Source organism: Arachis hypogaea, chromosome 18 (assembly GCF_003086295.3).
Source record: "Arachis hypogaea cultivar Tifrunner chromosome 18, arahy.Tifrunner.gnm2.J5K5, whole genome shotgun sequence".
NCBI classification, from domain to species: domain Eukaryota; kingdom Viridiplantae; phylum Streptophyta; class Magnoliopsida; order Fabales; family Fabaceae; genus Arachis; species Arachis hypogaea.
In genome coordinates, this window is record NC_092053.1 from 13,655,711 (window position 1) to 13,665,014 (window position 9,304).

General features: G+C 31.2%; 1 pseudogene; it reads right to left on the reverse strand.

Annotated features, from left to right (window-relative positions):
- Positions 1–7,698: 7,698 nt before the first annotated feature.
- Positions 7,699–8,901, reverse strand: LOC112769592 (uncharacterized; annotated as a pseudogene).
- Positions 8,902–9,304: the final 403 nt, after the last annotated feature.

The window sequence follows — 9,304 nt, forward strand, 5'->3', positions numbered from 1 at the left end:
TGAAGCCATGACAACGTTGTCTAGCCACTGGGCTCCTCAATGGTCCGGTGATGAAAAAGAAGAACTCTATGAAGTTCATGGCTGGCCAACCAATATGGTGGTAGACCTGGGAAAGCACACATGCATATGTCGCTTTTGGCAACTCACAGGTAACAAATTCAACATTTACTTATTGTCATCTACTTTCATGCACGATCTTCAAATAATTATTGATTTGTCTTTGTAAGGGATGCCGTGTATACATGCAATCTCGGCCATACAGGATAAGAATGACAAACGCGCTGAATACTATTGTCACGACTGGTTGAAGATGGAAGCATACAGGAAGACTTATTGCTTTAATGTGAATCCAGTAAAAGGACAGGATCTGTGGAAAAAAAACTCCACACCCAGCTCCCATCCCACCACCATTTAAGGCCAAGCCTGGAAGGCCAACGAAGAAAAGGAGAAGGGACAAAGAGGAACAACCTACTGGGTCAAAGACAAAGATGAAGAGGAAGTATAACCCTATTAGATGCATGTATTGCAGTGAGATAGGACACAACAAGCGAAGCTGTGCAAAGAAGAAAGCAACGAAAGCTGAGGAGCATGCCAGGCAGCTGCAGCTGCAACTAGCTGTGGTTGCCCCTGCTGCACAAGGGGCTGACCCTGAAGTAAGCATTGTCCCAGCTGAACATAATCCACCTCCAGCAAATATAGCTCCATCACCAACACAGCCTCCAACAGTAATTGACATTAGTCAATCTGAAAGCATACCATCAACCCAAGAAACACAACAGGTAATTTGCCATATGTGATTTCTTTTAAACATACGTCATTTCTTTTATAAGCTAAATCTAAATCTACATCTACCATTAAATTATGTAGGAACAAGTCACAGCTAGGCCACCCAAGTTAAAGGTCATTAAAGGGAAAGCCAGACTTCAGTCCTCTCCTAAACCTACTGCCGCACCAGTCGCTATCTTTGCTGAGACAATCAAGGGGACTAGTTCAGCCACTACTAAAAAACTGGCCAACTTTATGACCTTCGTTCCTACTCCAGGCTTCAAGCCCCAAGAAAGACTGATAAATGACTTTGATTGGTGTTGAAATATATTCTGGTTGAATTTGTTTTTGTGTGAGGATACTTTATGTTTTTTTGCATAGGGCAATTAAAGTTCCATTATCTACATTTTGGTTATCTATGTAATTGAAAGTTGTACTATGCCCTTTTATTTTGGTCTAGCATACTTTTTAGGTTTGTATCCTCATGTAAAACCTTATGACTTTGCTGTGGTCTATATCATCATGTAAAACCTTTTTATTTTGGTCCTTAAGACAATGTGACATCTAGCCTTCTATGGCAACTCAATGTTTAAGAGTACTTTGACTACTGATTATGTTCATTCCTTAGTACATCTTACTATGATAGTGATTCGAATTGGTTTGGAACCTTTGAATTGGATTGTGTTGTCTTCATCTTAAAAAACCAAATGCAACATCTTTTCTCATTCAAGGGATTCATCTCATTACACCATGACATATCAACAGAATTTGTTTTACTTGGAACTAGATAACAAACTACAAACGATCACATTAACCACAACTACCACAAACAGGAAAACTATTAACATTTTCAATGCTTTTACTTCAGCTTCCAAGCTGCCCAGTCTCCAAGCCACCTTCAACCTCCATTAATCACTGTCACTATCAACCTGCAGCTCAGCCCCATAATCTTTCTTTGTTCCACCTTCGCCCACCCCTTCATACTCATCATCCTCAACCCACTTAAAGTAATTGCAGTGACTGCTCTTCTGCAAATTCAAAAATCAAAAAACAAAAAATTAAATAAAATCCCAAAACACAAAACAACATGGAAAACCTTTAACTTCTTACACAACACTCACCCGGTACCTTGGACATGCACGGAATAGTCTATCTGGGTTCTCTGCTGTCCCAAATTTTCTTATCGCAGCCTTCAACCCACAGAAACATGATTCCTCATGGGTTTTCCTCCTGGTTTGCATTGAGGCGCTGGAACCATTACTGCCGTTCGAGAAGAACGACACACCACCACCACGGCCTCCATTTTCTGCCTCTATCATCGCCCCAAACCAGCAATTTCAACACTAACCCATGCATATGGCCCTCTGATTGCTGAAGGCAACGTATTTATCGTCAAAATCAGGATTAGATTTCAAACAATTAGGGACTGATTTGAACTGTTTTGCCAAACTTATCTTGTCAGCAATAGGTTATGACACGTTGGCCTCTTCCACGTTGGAAGCTAACGACACACGTCAGCAGACGTTAGCCAGGTCACCAAGGGAGTTGATGGAATGACAAACGTGATTAACTTGGATAACTTTTGGGACTCTTTTGATTAACTTTATCTTTCGGAGACTAATATGAAGATCGAGGTATCTTTCATGGACGAATTTGATATTTAACTCTTATTTTCACAAAATTCATCTGCATCATAATGTACTAACAATGCATTCATTAAAAAAAGAAATTCATTTCTAAAACCATCTTCCACCTATTTCCCTCAACTTCTATAACTATATTCTCAAAAGTCTCAAATTATTAGAACTCCAAGAAATTGAAGACCATTAGAGGAACAAAGAATTCTCAAATTAGACAGAAGAGGACAAATGAGCACAACCTAAATTAAAAAACTTGAACCTTGCAAAAAAAATTTCTTACTTATAGGAAGCTTTCAACATAAAGTTAAAAAGGTAGTTACAAAAAAGTAAGAAGTTAAATTTGTTGCTTAAGTTTGAGTCGTTGTGAAACAACCGACGAATTTTGGACCAGAGATTACCAATTGAGAAAATTCAGAAACAGGAGTTGGTCTACTATGGTTTTTGTCCCTTCCTTCTATGGTTATTTTAGTTTAATTACCCTTTGTATTCGGAATGGATTGATTGGAGGGTTCAATCGCGCGAGTCACACGTTGAAGTTGGAGCACCACCGTGTGAGGATGTAGTTTTGGATGACGATATAATTGGTCTGTATAATGGCCAACGGAGAAAACGATATTGGCCTCAATCTCTTCCTCTGTTAGGAGTCGACAGAAAAATCGACAGAGATGGCGACCATGGATCGTTCTAGGTATTTAGTTGTTTGGGGCAAGTATTCTATTACAATTTGGAATTTTTTTAGCAGTATATGATAGTAATATTTATTTGTCTCTATTAAATTATTAAATTTAACGTCATAATAATTTTTTTTACTCAATTTTCAGTACTTAACAATCAATTTAAGAACTTTATATTAAATATTAATCAGAATAATCAATTTTCAAATTTAAATGAAATTGCTATTCTCTTTTAGAATTTGATTCAAAAGCGTATTATTTATTTTTTTTAAATTAATTTTAATTTTTTTATAGCAACTACATTAATTGAAAGAATTTATCTAATTATGAATATTAATAAGAGACATTTTCTAATTGTATTGGAAAATAAATTTGTAAATAATTGTTTAGTGATATGTATAGAAAGAGAAAAAATTTTATTAGACCGGTTAAGAAAAAGATTGCTTAATCGTTTTAAAATATAAAACCTAAAGAAATAGAATTTTTATAATTAAAAGTTTAATTAAAATTATTATTTAATTACTATTGTAATATTTTAATTTATAAATTAGATATTTTGAAGAGTAATTATTACAATAACAAAATATAATCATAACAACAATTATATTAAATATACATGAAAAATAACAATTCGTACGTATAAAATACCTATCAAAATATAAAATATACATTAAAAAAGAGTTGTATAAATTTTGACAGCAACGAAGACACTGCCATTGATCTCAGAGAAGAACTTGCAATGACAACGTGAATATGAGAATAATCTTAACAGAATTTCTCGAAAAAGAAAAAAACGTTGGAGATACAAGTGTGAAAAAATGTTGAAATGTTTTTTAGAATTTAAAAAATAAAGAGTATTTTCGTTTAAGAATTATGTCTTTTATGTGTGGTATATTCATTTGTTTAATTAAATATTTCTTTAACTTTAATTTTTTTTTGCTACGCGTGACGACTTAACTATAAAATTTTATATTATATAAAAATTTAATTTAAAATATAAACTTAAAAAAAATATTTTTCATGTACATGTATGAATCACAAACAAATTTCTTATCATACCATACTTATCAATAAATACACCGCCAGAAGTCATAAATGTTTTAAAATATGTACAATGAACAAAGCCATAATTTAACCATACTTACACGTGAATGCATGTAACTTGAGTTAATAATCAAATCTAGGACTTACAAAGAAAAAAAATTATTATTAATAAATATAAACATGTAAACTATGGATGCTTATTATTACATTTTTTTGTATTATTTTTTAAAAAACTTTGGTTTTAGGATCTTGTACCCTTAAGACAAAAATTAAGAAACATTAATTATATGTGTTAATTATGAATTATTGTGCTATTTAATAATTAGTTGGCCTACTTCATTAATATGATTTTATATTTTTATGACTAAATTAATCCTTAAAATTTTAATTATATGAAATACAATGATGTACTAAAAAATATAAATAGTTATCTTCACTCTTTAATAGTTCAATTTTATAATAATCTTTCATTCCTGGCCATCTCATCTCAGTAAAGAGACCAACTATTAAGAGATTAAAGAACAAATTTTTACTCAACAAAAACAAGAGAAAATCATAAGTGTCGAAGAGTTTGTTCATTATTGTCCTCTGATTTCAAAAATAAAAGAACATCCTAATAAAAAGTTGAACAGAGTACGTATAGAATTATCAAAGCATGAAAAGAAAATATTAATTCACATTCTTCAACCAAAAAGAAAAAAGAAAAAAAAAATCATTTCAGAAGATAGATGTTGGTTTAAATCCATTATTCTTTTTAAAAAATCAAGTAATATTTTTAACAAAAATATTATTCATACATTAAAATCAGTCATAAATATATTTGTGTATAAATATATGTATAATTTAATTTATTTTTAATATATATTTATATTCTAACATATATTTTATACTTATGAATGACTTTAGTAACTAATTTTAGTGTATACGTAATATAATCGTATTTCTAATTATGTTTTTTTTTATTAAATTACATTTAGCTCTAATTTTATTTGTTATCACAGTGCAGCCACATGATATTGTCTATCAATGTTGTGAGATATTTGATGTTGCCAACGACATGAAAAGTACTCGCAAGGAATTTCATAACAATTCTTTATACATAAACGTGTTTATAGTATATGATGATAAAGTAGTATTTCCAAAATTCAAAATGCTTGCAACTACAACTAGCATTTTTTTCATCCCAATGCAACTACCTTTATTTTTTTTATTCCCATTTTTATAATGTTTTACTATCGTTCTTTTATTTTACCGAGTATATCTTTCAAATTCTTCTTGGAATTTATCAAAATCAAATCTTGTAAAGACACGTTGGCTTAATCTTAGCTTGCAAATGTGACATGATCTTCAAAGAAAATCTTTTATACTTTTGTAGCATCACATCATGCTCTTTTGTATTAATGTTTTGCACGGCTAAAAATATTAAATTAATCTGAAATTAATTAATGAAAAATATTACTAGAATAGAAAAAATAATATAATAATTTTATAAATGGCAAACCCATTCAAAAAAAATCACTCAAACTTACATAAAAACTAACAAATCTTTTCACAAATGTATTTATACTTTTTAATCTTTCGGTAGTTGTCATTCCTTTAAAGAAATAATCACGGTGATGAACAAGTACCCAATTTTTTCGAATTTGATATGATTCTTTTAAGTGCTTATTGTATTGCAAGTTGTACTTCAATATGATCTCATACCATTGCTGCTCCAATCCTTTAATTGCCTCTAATTTATATAGCTCAAAAAATTTTACACACTATTTGAATATTCTCATGAATTAAAGCATTAAACTACTACTAAATTTAGATGTAATATGCCATATACAAAAAATATGCTTAGTAAAAATGACAGTTTTTTTGAGATTGCTTCAGTCATTCATGGATTTTGATCAGTTAATGTGATTTTTTCATTAATAATTCAAAAATCTAGACATACAATAATAATAAGGATATTGAGTATACTTATAAATAAAAAAATAAAAAATATATTTACTAGCCCAAAAAAATATTGCCATTGTCTTATTATGCAGAAGTACATATCAGGGACGGATCCAAAAATTTTAGTATGGAGGGGCCGAATTTTAAATAATTTTTTTATTCTATAAAAATAATTAACATATAGTTATTAGAGTTAGTTTTTTAAAATATTTATTAAAATATATATATATATATATATATATACTTTTTTTTACAATTTTATTTTTAATATGATAATTACATCATAAAAATATAACAATATCAATAGTACATTATAAAATTATAAAATACCAATAATTTATAGCGTGTTTAGGTAAAAATTATCACATATCTTATTAATTAAAATTAATTATTTGAAAAATTTTAAAAAATTTGAAAATAAATTATAAATTATTAATTATTTGAAAGATACCGTACTCTTATAAAATACAAGATATAAGATATCTTTATAAATTTTTTTTTAACAACGTAAATTTAGAAAAAAATGAGTATTTTTTACGACAAAATAATATCTAAAGTACATAATGTGATTACCAAAATATAGTTAGGTAAGTTATTATTAATATAATAATATGAATGTTAAATATATTAATATAAAAAAATAAAAGATTTTTTTAAAAATAAATATAGAGATTATTATATAAAAACTAATTTAAAAGGTACAAAGACTTGAGGGTATGATATTAAACAATTAAGACATAAATCTATTACATAGTGAAAAATAATACATATAAAACTATTAAATTATATAATATTTTTTATTTTTTAAACACATATCTTATATATAAATATAAGTTTTTTAAAATTTTGGGGAATCGAGACCACTACTCATCCTCTCTGGGTCTGTCTTTGCACACATCCAACAAGTATAGTCTTTCCATAAATATTAATTCTAACAAAAATATCAACGGGCATTTTATAGACATTTATCGTATGTAGTATCAAAGACAACAACATCATCATATTTTTGGTACCAATAGAAAGTGATCGAAAAAGATATTCTAATTTTTTTCCTACATCTAATTTTAGAGTTACACCTTTTAACTTCTTCACTGAGCTTCAAAAGGTTCATTATTACATCATTTCTATAGAGCACAGTTATCGTGTCCGCGTGTCAACACATTTCAAACACGATATTTACTGACACTCGTGTGTCTGTTGTATTCAATCGTGTCTTAATGAAAAGTAAAAAAAAAATTTCTGGACACACTTGGATACACCTAAATATCATCACGTGTCAGCCTGTCTAGTCTTATTCTTAACTTATATTCCTAAAATAAATTTAGATATAGTATATATTATTATTTATTAAAACAAAAAATATTTTAAATACTTGATATAATTAAAACAAGACATTAAAAATAATTAAAAAATTAATTTATATATTAATATCAATAAAATATCAAAATATCATTACGATTTATCTAAAAAATACTTTACATTTTATATATATGCGTGTTCCAGTGTCTTATAAAATTTTAAAATTCGCGTGTCGGCGTATCCCATGTCGTGTCGTGTCATCTGTCCGTATCAGTATCATAGCATCATTCCCTGCTATTTGTTTCTTTATGTTTTCAAAAAGATTGTTAACATCTTTTTTCAAAAACAAGGTGACCATTCTTAATGTTTTTCTCAAGTTCCAACACACGTGTTATTTGTTTAATTGAAAGACCTGCATCTTTTAAGTAAGACAATAGGATCTTGATTTTCTTGAGAAATAATTCAATTAACAGATAAAGAGCGAATTTCTAATGATACTTGTTCATATCCTAACCCATAATTAATATCCGATCCAAAATGAATAAACTCAATCTAAAAAAGAAAAAGAAAAAAAAGGTATAGAAGATTCCTTATATCAAGCTACCCAGTTACATGGAGCACAAATCGAGTTAAACCCCAAAGTGATCACTGAGATTCACAAAATACACCGATTTAGTCCCTGACTTTTCAATTGCACTAATTACGTCCTCCAGATTGCAAAAAATGCATCAACGTGGTCCCTCTCGAATTTTTCGTTCATATTGCTTGCCGGCGGGAGTGACGTGGCAAATGATTGCCACACTGGAGGATGGAAAACGTCGTCGTATTGGCAATCATTCCTCTCCCACTCCTTCTCGTGCTTCTCCCTCTTCAACCTCTCTTCCCTCAACTCCTCCAAAGTTTTCCTCCTATTCTTCTTCTTGTTCTCATTCTTCACTTCCCCATCACTATCATCCCCACCGCCCTTCTCATCGGCGCAATTATGAATCTCAAGATACCAAGGCATCTTCACACCCTTCCCTGCTACCCCATACCCTAACCTATACTTCTCATCCTCGGGACCCACCACCACCCCCGAGGACTTTTCTTCTTCTTTCTTCATCCTCTTCTCCTTCTTCCACCCTTCTCTTTCCCCTAAAAACTCCTTCCTCTTCTCGATTTCTCGTACAGGATCGAAAATCTTAATCCCCTCAAATAAGTTAATGTGTCTGTTGTCACCTGAATTCTTCAATTCTGGTTCTTCTTCTTCTTCTTCCTCCCCCTTCTATTCCTCTGCCTTGGCCTTAATGAGAGTAGCCAAACCCATGATGGTGTGGAGGCGCTCGAGGCGGAGCTCGGCGTCGCGCTTTCTGACCTCGTCGCGCTTGATTTACTCGTCTCTGGCGGCTTGCTCCTCGTCGCAACGGACCTTTTCCCTGTTCTCGTAGTTGTAGACGTTCCACCGCTTCTGCGGGAGAATGTTGAGGCGGCCATGGCCTCCCATTTTCGGTGGCTTAACGATTTAGCTTGCTGAGGTTGGAGATTATTGGCTGTGAAATTTGTAATATGGATGAACTATGAGCTTGATGATAGGCATCTTTCGATTTTCCCAACGAGACATACGATATTAACAACAAATTTGCAATACTTTATTGTGAATTTAGTTTGGAACACGTTGTGTGTCCGCGGGTGTAATTGGGAATTCTAAAAATCCTAAGACGATACTGTAAGGGGTTAAATAGTGATAGTACAAAGTAACCTATGCCAAATCAATATGATCCTTCTTCTCTGTCTTCAATTTGTGTCGCTTCTCCATGTGGCTTCCTGCAGCCAAGGAGATGGAAGGTGAAAAAAATTCAATGCCGGAAGAACAAGAACAAAAAAATTAAGAAATTAATTAAGCAAATTAACAAACGAATACCACGCAACAAGAACATAGTAAAGAGAGGACTCACCTAC